This window comes from Tasmannia lanceolata, unplaced genomic scaffold (assembly GCF_043159265.1).
Source record: "Tasmannia lanceolata isolate RefF3 unplaced genomic scaffold, GAP_Taslan_0.1 ptg000018l, whole genome shotgun sequence".
Lineage (NCBI taxonomy): Eukaryota > Viridiplantae > Streptophyta > Magnoliopsida > Canellales > Winteraceae > Tasmannia > Tasmannia lanceolata.
Window position 1 is genome coordinate 40,875,553 of NW_027518695.1, and position 14,734 is coordinate 40,890,286.

Consider the following 14,734-nt stretch of genomic DNA (forward strand, 5'->3'; position numbering starts at 1 on the left):
ACTGTAAGGGCTCACACCATATAAATCTCGGATTTGGATGTGGGCTTGTAGATAGATTGGCCTCAATTTTTAATGTTTAGATTTGGATCTAAGACAAATCTACTTTATTTCAAAGAGAAATGAGAGACTGAAGGATGTTGACAGTCATCACCGACTCTCTATATATTGTGAAGGAGGGGACTGGGACAGGAAGGCGCGGCGCGACGTGGGCGGCTTGCCTTGGCATGGTCCGGGCCCACATGGGTGAATCCTAATTAAACTAGGAGGTTTAGTTGAATAAGAGTTGTAGTTTAATCCGGTATTTCAGTTTGTGGTTAGAGTTGTTATTAGATTAGGACTCTTTTTTTCTTTTCTTTTTTGAAATTTAGATTAGGATTCTAATGGCTTAGTTTCAATATAGTCCAAGTCCGTTTAGAATTGTTTCTATAGTTAGAGTTTGAAGAGGACGTCTTTTATTTGTTTATAAAAGCACAGAGAAGAGTTAACATAAGTTTGAGTTGGAGGTGAATAGGTTGCACGTCAGAGAGGAGAAAACTGCAAAAACGTGAATAGTGAGTGAAGAAGTGGTGTATGGTTTTAATTTTTGAAATAATATATTCATAGTAAACTTTCCCACTAGCTCTCTCTCTCTCCATCTCTCTCTCTTCTGAACTGTGATTTGTCCTTTGGTCTTTTGTGGGTATTGCTTCATGCTTAAATTCTTTCTGTTTAATAAGTAGATCAAAAGCTATTTGCCTTTGATCCTTGGTTTTCTACAAGTGGTATCAGAGCCCACACTTTTAGGACTTATGTACTAGTCAACATAGGATTCCTTATTTGCCTTAGAGTTACGTTGCAATCTTATTTGGTTGTTTAAAATTATAGCTAAAATAGGAGTCTGTTTGTGGTTGGTTTTAGAGCATCAACTTTCCTAGTGGAATTGGAGAGTCTCTTGGCAAACCAAGAGAGCCTAGCTAAGAAGATGGTTGGATCTACGATAAAGGAGAACGAGGAGGTTCTCTTCGTTGGGCGAGGAAGAAAGTTTCAGAATTCGAAGAATCAGAAAGGAAAGCCAAAAGGCTAGATCAGATCAAAGGGAAGTAAATTCTGATCAAGGGGGTGACTCAAGCAGTCGTGGTTATGAGAAACAGCATGGGAACAAGGTACAAAGATGGAAGTGCTACAGTTATAGTAAGTCGGGCCACTTTGCCAGAGATTGCCGTGCACCAAAGAAGAATGAAGAAGGTAATTCTGCAACAATTGAAGATCTCCAAAAGGTTGATAGTGTAGACACCCCATTTTGCTCTGCTTTAATCAACAAAGAAGTTAGTGTTCTTGCTATTGGTCTTTTTCAGTGTTTTCCATTCCTGTGTCCGTCCCTTATGCTTTCTTGATCTTTCCAATCATTTCCGTCATGTTTCGCATTTTTTCGCCAAGTTTTGAGGAGGGTTATTTACAAAAACCTAAATAAGAGAGAATTTGGACCTGTGGGTGGGCCCGCATTGAGCATTTTTGTTGAGATTTGGATCAAGCAGGGGGCCCGCATATTGTTTTAATGAAAAATGAGTTTTGAGCTATTCAGATAACCCTTGAAAACGATTCAAGAAGCACAACGAATTTATATTGAGGTCCATTAATTGAATGGCTCAAGTCATCCCATGAAAAATGATTTGTGGGCCTAATCCATTCGCATTTGCCGCCCACTAATTGGGCAGATTGGATCATCCAATGGCTTATTTGTGGGGTATGACCATTCATGTTGTGACCCATTAATTAGGTATTTCGGATCATCCTATGGAGTGGGGCATATTATTTTATGCAAGAGCAAATTTTAATCACAATGGGGAATTCGGTCATGTGTAGGGCCCACCTTTTGATGCATCACGTCCTACGGATTTATAGTAGGGCCCACCGTACCCTTAATTACATGCATGATATGTATGATCGCAAGATTTGGTAATTTTCCAATCCTAATAAATAAATTCGGCAATGCTTGAGGATTCCATATTGTTATTATTTTAAAAAGGAAACTTTTTTAAGAATAGCATGGTGTAAATTTACTTTCGGTCCTTGAATATTTTTGGGAAATATCCTCTCCCTTTCTAGAAAGAAGGATCGGATTTTCTTTTGATAGAAGATAGGTTTTAGTAACACAAAAGATGTGGGAAGGAAAGAAAGGGTTGGAGAAGGAAACTTTCACAGAAAAAGAAGGGAGGTCGGTTTATTTTCAGAAAGATTCTGATGGCTTTGAGGATGTCTCTGATTCCCCATTAAAGGAGGTTTTCTTTCTCTGCAAAATAAAAAAGGAAGAGCTTTCTCTGTTTTTGATGACCCTCTGTTTTTTATCTCCAATAGCGCTCTCCATACCCTCTGTTTATCTCCCATGTTCCCTCTCTCTCTCTCTGTTTCCTCTCTTATCTCTCTATACCTTCCTAAACTATACCTCTGTTATAACAAAGAAAAGAAAAGGAAAAACTATAAAAAAAACAGAGCATCGTGTTTACGTATTCTACCTCACCGCCGACGCCCTCTCTCTCTCTCTCTATCCCTCTGTCTCCTTGCTCTCCCTCTCTATCCCTCTGTTTTTCATCTTCCAACCCCTCTCAGCTTACTCCATCTCCCCACCATATGTGTCTTTACTCCCTCTCTCTCGGCTGTTACGGTGGCTCAACAGCAGCCTCTTGTAAAAAAAACAAAACAAAACAAAAGAAAAAAAACAGAGTATCGGTTTTTCACCGATACTCTGTTTTTCTTCTTCCTCTCTCTCTCTCTCTCTCTCTCTCTCTAAGAAGGAGCTTCACCAGCATTCTCGTTGAAGGAATATTTTCTTCAATGGAACACGGTTCCCTCACAAATCCCAAGCTCGTCAACATTTTCCTTTGCTGATGAGGATCACACCCTTGCAAATTCCATCAGATTCATCTTGAATAAGGACCCAAGAGTAGTATTCTGAGGTTACAGCATTCCTCATCCATCTGATAACCGAGTTAACATAAGAGTTCAGACTACTGGTGACTCTGCTAAGGATGTATTGAAGGATGCACTCCAGGACTTAATGGTGATGTGTGAGCATGTGAGGAAAACTTTTGACAAGGCAGGTGTTGATTTCAGAGTAACAGAGCCTGTTAAGCAAATGAACATCAAACCATAGACGGAGATACGAACTAGTAGAGAATGATTGGGAACAGACATTAACCATGGTCAGCTCCAGCTCAAGATGATAATGCCACCCGTGATCTCAAGTGAGAAAAATAAAGAAAAAAGGAAAGAAAAAGAAAGAAAAGACATTGGAGTACGCGTCAGTGGACATCCTCGGATTATCAAGCTCTCGGATTCGGCGAGGATCTCCATCGCAGGTAGGTGCACTATTCTCAGATTTTTCCAGGATTATTTGATATTTTTTTATATTTTTGCATGATTTTAAGCATTTAAATGAATTTAATTCAATATTAAATGTGTGTGCTTAAAATTATGATTTACATGAGTGTTACAATTCCAATTCGTCTCGAAATTTAATACAATGATCTGTTTAAATAGACTAAGATAACCATCGGATCGGATCGGACATTGAATCAAAGGATTTCAAAAATTTGAGTGAAGAGTGGAATTTTATTTAAAATAATGGCTGAGAAATTACAAAATTCGAAAAAAATAGCTATCTTAGGATGACCTATTTTTTGGAATTTTAAATTTTCCTATGTTCATCACATCAGAACAAGATTAAAGGACGTTTTCCGGAGTTGTAATTTCTCGAAAATCGTGTTTTAAAAATAGAAAACTCTTCAAAAACATCTTTTTGACGAAGAAAAATAAAATATATACTAAATAGATTCTAAAATTAATGAAATTTTGTGGGAAAATAATATGGTACTGATACATTCTACCATGAATGTTTAAGAATTTTTGGATTCTTTTTGGTATATTATTTGATGCTTTCTTTGAAACTTATCATATTTTGTGAGACTTTTTGCTGACAACAGATCACGATTAAAATTTGTTTAGAATTTGTTTCCTAAGGGTTGTAGTGTAAGTTCATAATCTGGTCTTAAAATTGAAAAATCGGAAATTGATAGTACATGGTCTCCAAAATTCATGAAACTCTCACAGCATGCTATGTTTACTTATATCTTACTACTGTAGAAATTTCAATAAATTTAGATTTCTATTTCTAGTAGTTTCTGTGTTATTTTTACAATCTTGTCACTTAATTGTTAAATCAAAATTAAATATGAGCTTAACGTAAAATTCTGTAAAAATCTTCCAGTAAGCTACATCCCATCATATCTTATTGCTGTAGAATTTTCAATTCATTTCTAATTTGTTTGCAATAATTTCACTTGTAAAATCACTCATATGGTTTAAAATTGATAAAATCCATTGAAAATTCGAAATTAATTAAAAATCATCATAATATTTCTAAAGAACCTTGAATTTTTGTCACATATTAATTCCTTAATCCATTGAAATAGAAATCTTAGGATCCTTAGATTTTTCTAGTAAAATGGCCAGTGCATCCACAATCGTATCCCAATTGCAACCGATCTTTGACAATTTGAATATTTAAGCTATAGCATGTTATTGGCTCCGAGGTTACTGTCCACGCAAATCCTGAGATATGACAGGCAATAAGGTGCTATAACCTAAGTATTAAATTGCACAAGGAAAGAGCGTACGATTCCCTTCCGTGGATGCTATTCTAGGCCGAAATTGGTGAACCATAGAACCTTTGGTATTCCTTAAATATCCAGAAACCGAAAATCCTTGAAATTTGAAATTAATTAACTTCAAGAACTTGAATCGATTTGTCTCCAGTCTTTCGGAACCATTGGATTATGGTTTCCGTCGTAAGAACCATTAGAGCCCAATTTAGGAACACTGGTGTCAGGTCGTGTCCTAGGTTTTAGGGAGTCCTAGAGTTAGGAGTCCAGCCTTATCACGAACGTTTGCTATGGATAGCAACCGTGCCATAGATTTAGTTACACTAGTCACCCAAAATTTTCCTAGGACAAGCCTAGTAAACTAGGATGTAGGCTAACCTGCATTAGTCTAAGGAACAACTTGCATTTAGATAAGAATCATATAGCATCTTAGATGAAATCCTAGGATAATAAAATCCTCAACTTGAATTAAATAACTTCTCTTAAAACTGTTGAAACAGTCAATCCCGTCTAGGTCGGTGTCTTAGTTGAGTTAGGCATAAGTAGCTTAGCTTAGGTGCACCGAACTACGTCGACTCTGATCCCAGTGAGGCTTGGGTACGTAGGCAGCTTGGATGTCTGATGGCATACCAACCACGAGTCGGCTCCACAACAAATTGTGGGGTTTGTATATTAATTTTCTTGTAAATTCTTAATTAAATCACTTAGGATTTTCCATGAAATTAGAATCTTAGGAGAACTTGCACTTAGATTAATTCAAACGAATTAAGAAATCAAGATACACATTTAGGATTCTTATTGAAATTAGATTTTAGGATGCATGTCACTTAGTTCGCACATTAACAAAGAGTTGAATGAGCCATTTAAACTAAATTTAAGAGAGTTAACTTTTGGAATTGAAGACCGATTATTGGACAGGAATGGTGCATGTGGTGGATAACTCCCCATACCTTCCATTCTTGTAACCAGGTAGCGAGTCTAGATTTCTGGTTGATTATGGGTCTTAGATCCCACATCTAGGTGGCGACTCTGTCAGTCTCTTTTGTGTGGAATTCGGATTGCCTTAGTGATCCCAAGTTCACATAAAAGATGAATTAAACTCAATACTAAAAGAGCACACGCCAATCGCGTGGGTACGAGAGACCAAGAGAGTGCGTGGCGGCTCGCGTCCCACCCCTCTCGCGGGATCGGGTCCCACAGTTTGGCGACTCTGCTGGGGATCACCTAACTTCATTAAAATTTCAAAAGATAATTCATTTGAATTTAATTTAACTGGCTCATAAAAACTCTATACTTGTTAGATTAGTTTGTCTTGTTTTATTTTCTCATCACATTTTACTCAAATTTAATTTAACAAAACCTGAAGGCACCATAGATTGCGCGAACTTATTGCACACACTTTCATCGCTTGCATCTAAACCCTTGCATCTCACATGCACACACATCCTATTTTAGGAATCCGGAATGTTATCTAGCATGGTTGACTGGGATTTCATCACCTGATGCCTCTGTGCTAGAGAAGCATTCCACTCTTAGCCCAGTACCTTTATGGTACGTAAACGAATCTCTTGTTCACGTACTGATACGCCGGACACTGGTACAGTATATCGAACATGGATTCGCCGTAAGGGAACTCTTGGCCTTACCCCTAGATTAACCCACACATGCATGTAGTATACGAACACATGTGCATCACGTGTGTGAGCCTAGTTTAGGATATCCTACCCATTTGTGTCTAGATTAGGCCGTGGTCCATCTTCCAATGGCTACGATCGGTCCTTAGGTACACAAACAAAGTCATGAGTCGAGATCCTCTCTCCACTCCGCTAGATTAGGACTAGGGTTTGATGCCTTCAGGTAACACTGTTAAAATGTACAAATGTTAGAAACTTTTCCTTTGGGGTTAGGATATAAATCCCATCATTTCCTAAGATCTCATAGGATTAGTTATTCTTGATCTACCCGTTGAAAGTAATCCTATGCAATCTCATCTTTTGATCATGTGTCTATCATTCGCCTCTTGTGTGATTCGATCATGTCTTCATTCCCTTTCTCAATTGGCAAGAATTGTGTTACAATCATTTAATTGTGCAATCTTGATGATCTAATCATACTTGTACCCTTGGTCTCTTCCTCCTCTAGGAGCTACCTTTTTCAAGTTTATTTTACGAAGTCCTTCAGAGTTCACTCTCATAATCCTTTAGCTAGGGGCATTCGCCACGTGCTATCATGTCATCATTGCTGTGTTTATTTGTTTTGAGGAACCATCATTTTACCTCCCATTCCTTAACTAGTCGTATCATAATTATCATGTCAATCATAGAAAAGAAAAATTCCCTGAATGTCAAGCTTACATCTCGTGTTTATTGTTTCTATGTCAGGATTGGTCATCACTGAGAATCTTGAAAAATTTCTTGGGTTTGAACTTATTCTGGATTAAGTGAGAAAATCTAACTCCTCATTGGTGTTGAAAGTCTCTCTATCCACTTTTTCCTACCTATGGCAGATTCTATGGAAAATTTCCAACTCTTTCATGTCACAGAAACCCTGGCCCAGCTCGTCCAACAAATGAAGGAATTGAAGGAAGAAAATCAATTCATCAAAACTCAACTTACTGAGAAATTTGGTCCAACCACTGTTGTTTCTAAGGGCAAAAATCCGAGCCTCTCCATGGTTATGGGTTCAGAAGAACTAATTGTGAATCTCTCTAGACAAATGGCTGCGCTAACAGAAGAAGTTCATCAGATGAAGCAACAAATGCAAACTTGGTATTGTCAGTCCCAAGGTTCTGAACATTTTGCTGACCAAAATACCAAAGTCCAAGATGTTGTTACCATAAACTCTGTCTCTCAGCACCAGCAGTATTCTGTTGGGCCCTTAATTCTTGATTATGACCAAGAGCCACCATCTGAAACTCCTAAAAGAGAATTCACTGATTTGCCTATCCCACGATCTGGTATCCTGAAAGGGTTTAGGGAAAGGGAAAATGGGATTAACTGGTCACAGGAGCCTATGGTAATCGAATATGATCAACCAAGACCTATACCTCAGCAAAAGCCAGGTAGGCAATTCGCCCCCCTCCCGCTTCCACCATCTGTTATATTCCAACAAGGGTTGGCTTCAGGCGATGTCTACTTACCTCGCACTAGGGATCCTCCTAATCCGCTCCCCAGGACATGGAAGGCGGAAGAGCACTGCGATTTTCATCGAGGATCGGGGCATAATACCGATCAGTGTATAACTCTGAGGCATGTGATCCAGAAGTTGATTGATGAGCACAAGCTATCATTCCAGCAAACGCCAAATGTTGTGTGGAACCATGCCACACAATCGCCAGATAAAGCTTAGACGCATCGAAGTTTGAGAAGCTCAGGTCTAGCTGCAGTAGAACAGGAAGAATCCAAAATTGAAAGTATCAGCCATGATGATGATTCAAAACGAACCAGCCTTCGCCGAGCCTTCAACACCAGACAGTTGCAGCAGTTAAAGTTTTAGTCATTTACTATGTTGAGTCAGTCATCCTGGTCAGTACAATTGTTGAGTCCGGTCTTACAGTCCAAGGTCAATGCCTAGTCCAGGCAAGTTATCTTTTGCTTTTCTTTTTATTGAGAGTTGTGAATCCTGAGCATGTTCAGGATAGGTCGTCAGATGTAATAGCTTTATCTTTAAATAAAATTTCAGTTCCAATAGTTCACTTGTGTCCGTTTCTTAAGCATGCTTCTGATCTTAAAATAAGACTCCCTCCTCAAATAAGGACAAAATTGATGAAACTTCACTTGAGTCACAGCAATTACTTGAACAAGAGGAGGAGCGCCAATCCCAGCCTTTCAAAGATGAAATTGAAGTGGTAAACATTGGCACTGAAACTTTGATTCAGCGAATGCCGATTAAAAGTATATTACCCTCTGAAGAGTGTGAAGAATTGATAAACTTATTTCGAGAATAAGAAGATTGTCTAGAAAAGCTACAACCGATACCAGGGGCAAGACATAGATAGAAAGCTCAAGAGAATGAAGAAAGTGAGAGACATATGCTATACAAGGGGCATAGAGTGGAAACAACTTTCATATTTCCAATCAATGACCTTGGTTCTCAAATTCATAGCATGAAGCCAACAAATTCAAGATAAGAATGTTCAAGAGCAAGCATTGAAAAGTGATCATCAGATATCAAGAGTTACAAATCCATAGATGGAAGATGTCAAAGAACAAGCTTCGCTCTATGAAAATCGAAAGCACATATTAGAATCTTAAAAGAAGAAGATCCATTATCTCTTACCTGGAAATGCCATCAAACTTCAAAAAAAAAGAAAAAAAAAGAAGAGAAAAAAATAAAAATAAATAATCAGTACCAGTGGGACTCTAGTAACCTAGATCGATTCCCAATCTGAACATCGGAGGGCCTCCTTTGGCCGAATAAATCCCAAAATCAGAACCCAACGTCAAAAGAATACCGGTTTGCAAACCCTTTGAGCCTGAATGAAATTTTCTTGAAAACCCATCAAACTAGGGGCATCCGCCCCGAACTACGCGAGACCTGATCCCTACCTTGGGGTACGTAGGCAGCTCAGTTAAACCGAGTTCGGTCGATTCAAAAAAAAAGAAAAAGAAATTCAATCATTTCAGAAAAAAAAGAGGGACAAGTTCCAAAAGAAGAGAAATCAATTATTCCAGAAAGAAAAGAAAATAGAAAAATCCATTAACCTTCAAACAACTTATCTTCAAACTAGGGACATTCGCCCTGAACTACGCACAACCTGATTCCTACCCTGGGATACGTAGGCAACCTGTTCACAGGTTCGGTCAAAATTTTCGTTGAACCTTAAGCCATTCTTTGAAAAGCCCTATCCTAGCTAGAAAGCCCTTCCGGTGTCCAGAATTAATGATATAGGTCCCGAAACACAAAAAGTGAAAAAAAGAAAAAGAAAAAAAGAACGGAGTTTGAAGATCTGCTAGGCTGAAAACCTAAAAGGGCGGTCTAGGCAAAATTTAAGATCATTCCCCTGCTAAGTTGAAACCCGAAAGGGCGGCTTAGGCAAAAGCTAAGGGGATAGCCTGCTGGATCGAAAACCTAGAAAGGTGGTTCAGGCAAAAGTTAAGGCTAGCACGGTCCGCCAACTTAAAAAACCCGAAGAGGTGACTTGGTCACGGTAAGAGAACCATTATAAGAAGGCTACAGCCGGCATCAAGACTGAAGATCAACTGAAGTTCAAGCAAATTCAAGTGACATCCTCAAAACTGGGGGCATTGGAGCTAAGCAATCCTAGGAGTTGTAATTAAATCCTTGAGGCATTACTGCTTTAAGGAAAAAAGTCCAGTGTTTACCAATTGAAAAAAACATTCCTTGAAAAGATAGACTTACCAAATAAAACGTTAACTAAGTCAGAAGCTTTACTGTGTCTGTCAGTGTAGTTAGTCAATCTTTGTCATTCTATGTTAACTCCTTCAGAGCTGCTCAATCCTTTGAGTAGTGCCTGTTATCTAAGTTCTCTCTTTAGAAAGAGTCAATCGTCGTTCTTATGTCCAAATGATGCAACTGTCTTGGTGAAGGAGGCCCGGCCTCGGCAGCTCCCTGCGATCGTATGAAAGAGCTCGGTAATCTAGTCAAGCAGCTACATTTCAAAGAAGATCAGCTCAGAAGAATTCAGAAGTAGAAACATCAGAAAGCCCAGCTTCCGTAAAAAAATCATACCCCAGGAAGGCACCTTAAGCTTGGAAGAGCCTCAGATGCAATGGTGGTTGAGCCAATTTCTCAGAAAGATGAACCATTAAAATTCAGAATCTCCTTCCAGTTAGTTAAATACTATCATGGTCAAGAAATATTTATCTAAACACCTGTCAAGAGGCAAATCCCACTTTTTCATGTTAATATCCAAGAGAGCCGTTGTTCTAGATTACCAATTTGAAGTATCTTGTTCAAGGTTTCAGTTATCAAAATCCCCATAAGACAAGACCAGCAGTCTCTTTGAGAAAAATCTTGTTGAAGTTTCATAAAAGTGTTCCTAATCCATTCTTGTTAGTAATGGTTCTTCGTTCTTAAGGTTTGCCGTTTCATCATTCGTCAAAGTCCTAGTTTCCAATATCTTTGTCGAGCACGATCTATAATATCCCCGATTTCATTAAGTGTAAAAAAATCAAAAATTCCTCAAATCCAATCCTACGTCAAATTCAAGTTCATGAAAAATCTCTAAATTCTTCGTTGTTGAATTCATCAATCAAAGCTATCTTGTTTCTTTGAGCCCGTTTGTGAACAATGCCTCTTTTCTCGAGTCCATTTGTGAATGGTCTCGTCTTCTCCTTGAACCCGTTTGTGAATGGTGTCTCTTTTTCTCGAGTCCATTTTTAAATGGTCTCATGTCCTCCTTGAGCCCGTTTGTGGACGGTACCTCATTTCTCAAAAATCAAAAATTCAAAAAATCCAATCCTACGCCAAATTCAAGTTCATGAAAAATCTCTAAATTCTTCGTTGTTGAATTCATCAATTAAAGCTATCTTGTTTCTTTGAGCCCGTTTGTGAACGATGCCTCATTTCTCGAGTCCATTTGTGAATGGTCTCGTCTTCTCCTTGAACCCGTTTGTGAACGGTGTCTCATTTCCTTGAAATCCGTATAAATACGTCATTTCATTCTCTCTGAGTCCATTTGAAAATGGTCTTTTCTCTTTGAACATCATATAAATGTGATGTCTCATTCCTTGGAATTCGTATAAATACGATATTTCATTGTCCCTGAGTTATCTTCGAGCATCATATGAATATGGTGTCTCATTTTCTGGAAATCCGTATAAATACGTCATTTCATTCTCTCTGAGTCCATTTGAAAATGGTATTTTCTCTTTGAACATCATATAAATGTGATGTCTCATTCCTTGGAATTCATATAAATACGATATTCCATTGTCCCTGAGTTATCTTCGAGCATCATATGAATATGGTGTCTCATTTCCTTGAAATCCGTATAAATACGTCATTTCATTCTCCCTGAGTCCATTTGGAAATGGTCTTTTCTCTTTGAACATCATATAAATGTGATGTCTCATTCCTTGGAATTCGTATAAATACGATATTCCATTGTCCCTGAGTTATCTTTGAGCATCATATGAATATGGTGTCTCATTTCCTTGAAATCCGTATAAATACGTCATTTCATTCTCCCTGAGTCCATTTGAAAATGGTCTTTTCTCTTTGAACATCACATAAATGTGATGTCTCATTCCTTGGAATTCGTATAAATACGATATTCCATTGTCCCTGAGTTATCTTTAAGCATCATATGAATATGGTGTCTCGTTTTCTGGAAATCCGTATAAATATGTCATTTCATTCTCCCTGAGTCCATTTGAAAGTGGTCTTTTCTCTTTGAACATCATACGAATATGATGTCTCATTTCCTTGGGACTCGTATAAATACGATATTCCATTATCTCTGAGTTATCTTTGAGTATCATATGAATATGGTGTCTCATTTTCCTTGGCATTCGTATAAATATGAAGTTCCATTATCTCTGAGTTATCTTTGGGCATCATATGAATGTGATGACTCTTTTCCTTGAGCTCCGTATAAATACGGTATTTCATTCTCGTCGAGTCTAGACAACTATGGTCTCCTATCCTCTTGAAGCATCATATAAATGTGATGTCTCATTTCCCTCCGAATATCCATTTGGAAATGATATCTCATTCTCTAATTGCCCGTTTGTGAAGGGCGCCGCATCGAGATTTTTTATTACATTCCAATTCTAGGGTTTCATCTAGGGTCTTGCATTATATTAGTGATGAACACATTTATGTGTGAATGGTAGTATAGGAAACATGCATATTTTCATAATTAAAGCGGTGCTACTAAAGTATTTTTTGTTATTTCTGTGTTTCAGGGTTAGAATTGGGAATTCCGAGGAAAATATGCTAAGAAGAAGAAAAATCAAGGAAAAACAATCCATTTCCGAGAAAATCCGAATTTTCAATTTGGCCCACCATTCGGATGGCTCGGATTGATCTATGAAGGCAATTTAGAGGAGGGAGCGTGTTTAATTGATTGGACGGCTTAGATCAATAGTAATATGGGCATCAAGGCTTTAATATGAAGCGTATAAAATGGAAGGTTTGGATGACTCTAAAGGAAATTATTAGGTGGTGCAAGTTAATCTATATTATGGCCCATTCAAATAGATGGTTTGGATTATTCCCATACCCATGCACTTACAAGGTCTGTTACAATTTTGCATGGATTGGGTGGGCAAGAGGAAAAATATGCACGTACATGGGAAAGTTGCAACAAGTAGTGGGCTCTGCCATGTTAAAGTTTTAAAGGAATTTGTCCCAACTTGAAGTAGAGACCACCATAAAGAAATCGAATGTTTTATTCCATTGAAGTTCGCCCAACACAATTGGGGCCCACCGCTTAATATCACTTGTTTCTTTTAACAGTCAAGTCGTATTTGGGCAAGTGTTGGGTCGTATGTGGGGTTCACACACTGTGTGTATTTCTTGGAAATTTAAAAGACCTTTATGTAAAGTGGAGTTCGGCTATGGTGTGTGACCCACCAAATTCGTTTTTTTTAGCATGTATATTCATGATGGCAACAAAGAGAATGATATGAAGAATGCGCAGGCTGTTATGGCTAATATTAAATGGAAAGCTTCCATTTCCAAGAAACAAATTGAGGGATGTTGATGGCAAGCGAATCACACGTTTGGAATTGTTTTGAAAGAAATATTACGTTCCTAATTGTTATACATGCATTTGTGGGACCCACTTGAAGTTTCAAAATAGCATCCCACGGTTTTGAATTCAAAAATAGCATGTCTTATATATTATATAATGCAAATGGGACCCACTTACTAACTTGTCTTACTTGTTTGCACATTTAATATAGGTGGGGCCCACCATGAAGGAGAGAAAGTTGCTAAAATCCCACCCATTTCTACGTAAGAGAAGAGGAAAAAGTCAACAAAAATGGCTCAAATTACCAAGACAAGGTGCAAAGTTGCTGAAATTATACACACAAGGTGGAAGTTGCTAAAATTTCAAAGATGCCAAGTTATTTTTGTGAACTTCCTTGGGGCTTGTAAATAGAAAGAGATTCCCTCCATATATGTGTGAAGAATAACAAAGATGGCTCCTCCTCTCTCTCCATCCTCTATACAATTCTCCACCATCCTCAAGCTCTCTCTCTCTCTCTCTCTTAGGTTTTCTTGTTCTCTTTCATGCTCTTTTTCTTTTCTACTCTCAACCAAGGATCAATCATCCACCATTCAAACTCAAGGTGACATTAAGGCTTGAAAGAGGAAGATTCAACCAAAGATTGGAGGAGAAAAAGAATAAGTTCTTTTTGTATTTTGTTATATTTTCTAGTTCCAAAGTGATGTATTTTTTTGTTTAATTTAAACTAGTGGAGAGTTTATTTTTCTTTTAGTTTTCCTTTTAAGTAATTATATGGCATCTCTTCTCTTTTCTATCTCCTTTATTTTTGTTTTTCTTCACTTTTCCATGAACAACTAAATCCTAATTAGTTAGGGTTTAGTTGAAGCCATGGGGAAGGAGAAATATTTATAATTAAATCAATCTACTCAATTGAAAAATTGTGTAGGATTTTGTGTTTGGAAAATCCCAATCATTCATGCCATTGGCTTTCCCCTTTCGTATGAATGATTGTTGATTAACAAATATAAAGTTCTATATAATCAATGTAAATTGGAGAGTGGATTTGATTAATTACTTATAAGGAATGACATCCCTTTGATCTTATTCCTTATTGACTAGTTAATCGAATTTTCAACCCAATTCAAGAGTTGTTTTAATTAATCAATTTTATCCGAACCCATGGTGGATTCTAACCCTAAGTACTCTTTTATATTGAATTAAGGACTTTACACTATTCCAAATTACTTTTGCAATTTTCCAATTTACTTAAGCCTTTAGAATTTAGTTTTCTAATTAAATTAGATAAGTAGTTAATAGAGATCATTAAAATTTGGTACACTTTGCCTAAATTAGGATTTTAAATCAAAAAGATCTTAGTTAAATTTGATTCTTAGATTGAATAGAATATACACTTATATATAGTGTTGACTCCGAGGTCTAAGTCCACGGAAATCCT

General features: G+C 37.5%; 1 long non-coding RNA gene across 1 annotated transcript in view; it reads left to right on the forward strand.

Annotated features, from left to right (window-relative positions):
* The window catches only part of LOC143851980 (uncharacterized), a 31,935-nt gene extending 17,869 nt beyond the window's left edge, over positions 1 to 14,066 (forward strand). Inside the window, exon 2 of the long non-coding RNA XR_013236578.1 lies at positions 13,511 to 14,066. This is a non-coding gene — a long non-coding RNA (uncharacterized LOC143851980). The remainder of the gene's footprint in view (positions 1 to 13,510) is intronic.
* The last annotated feature ends 668 nt before the right edge of the window (positions 14,067 to 14,734 follow it).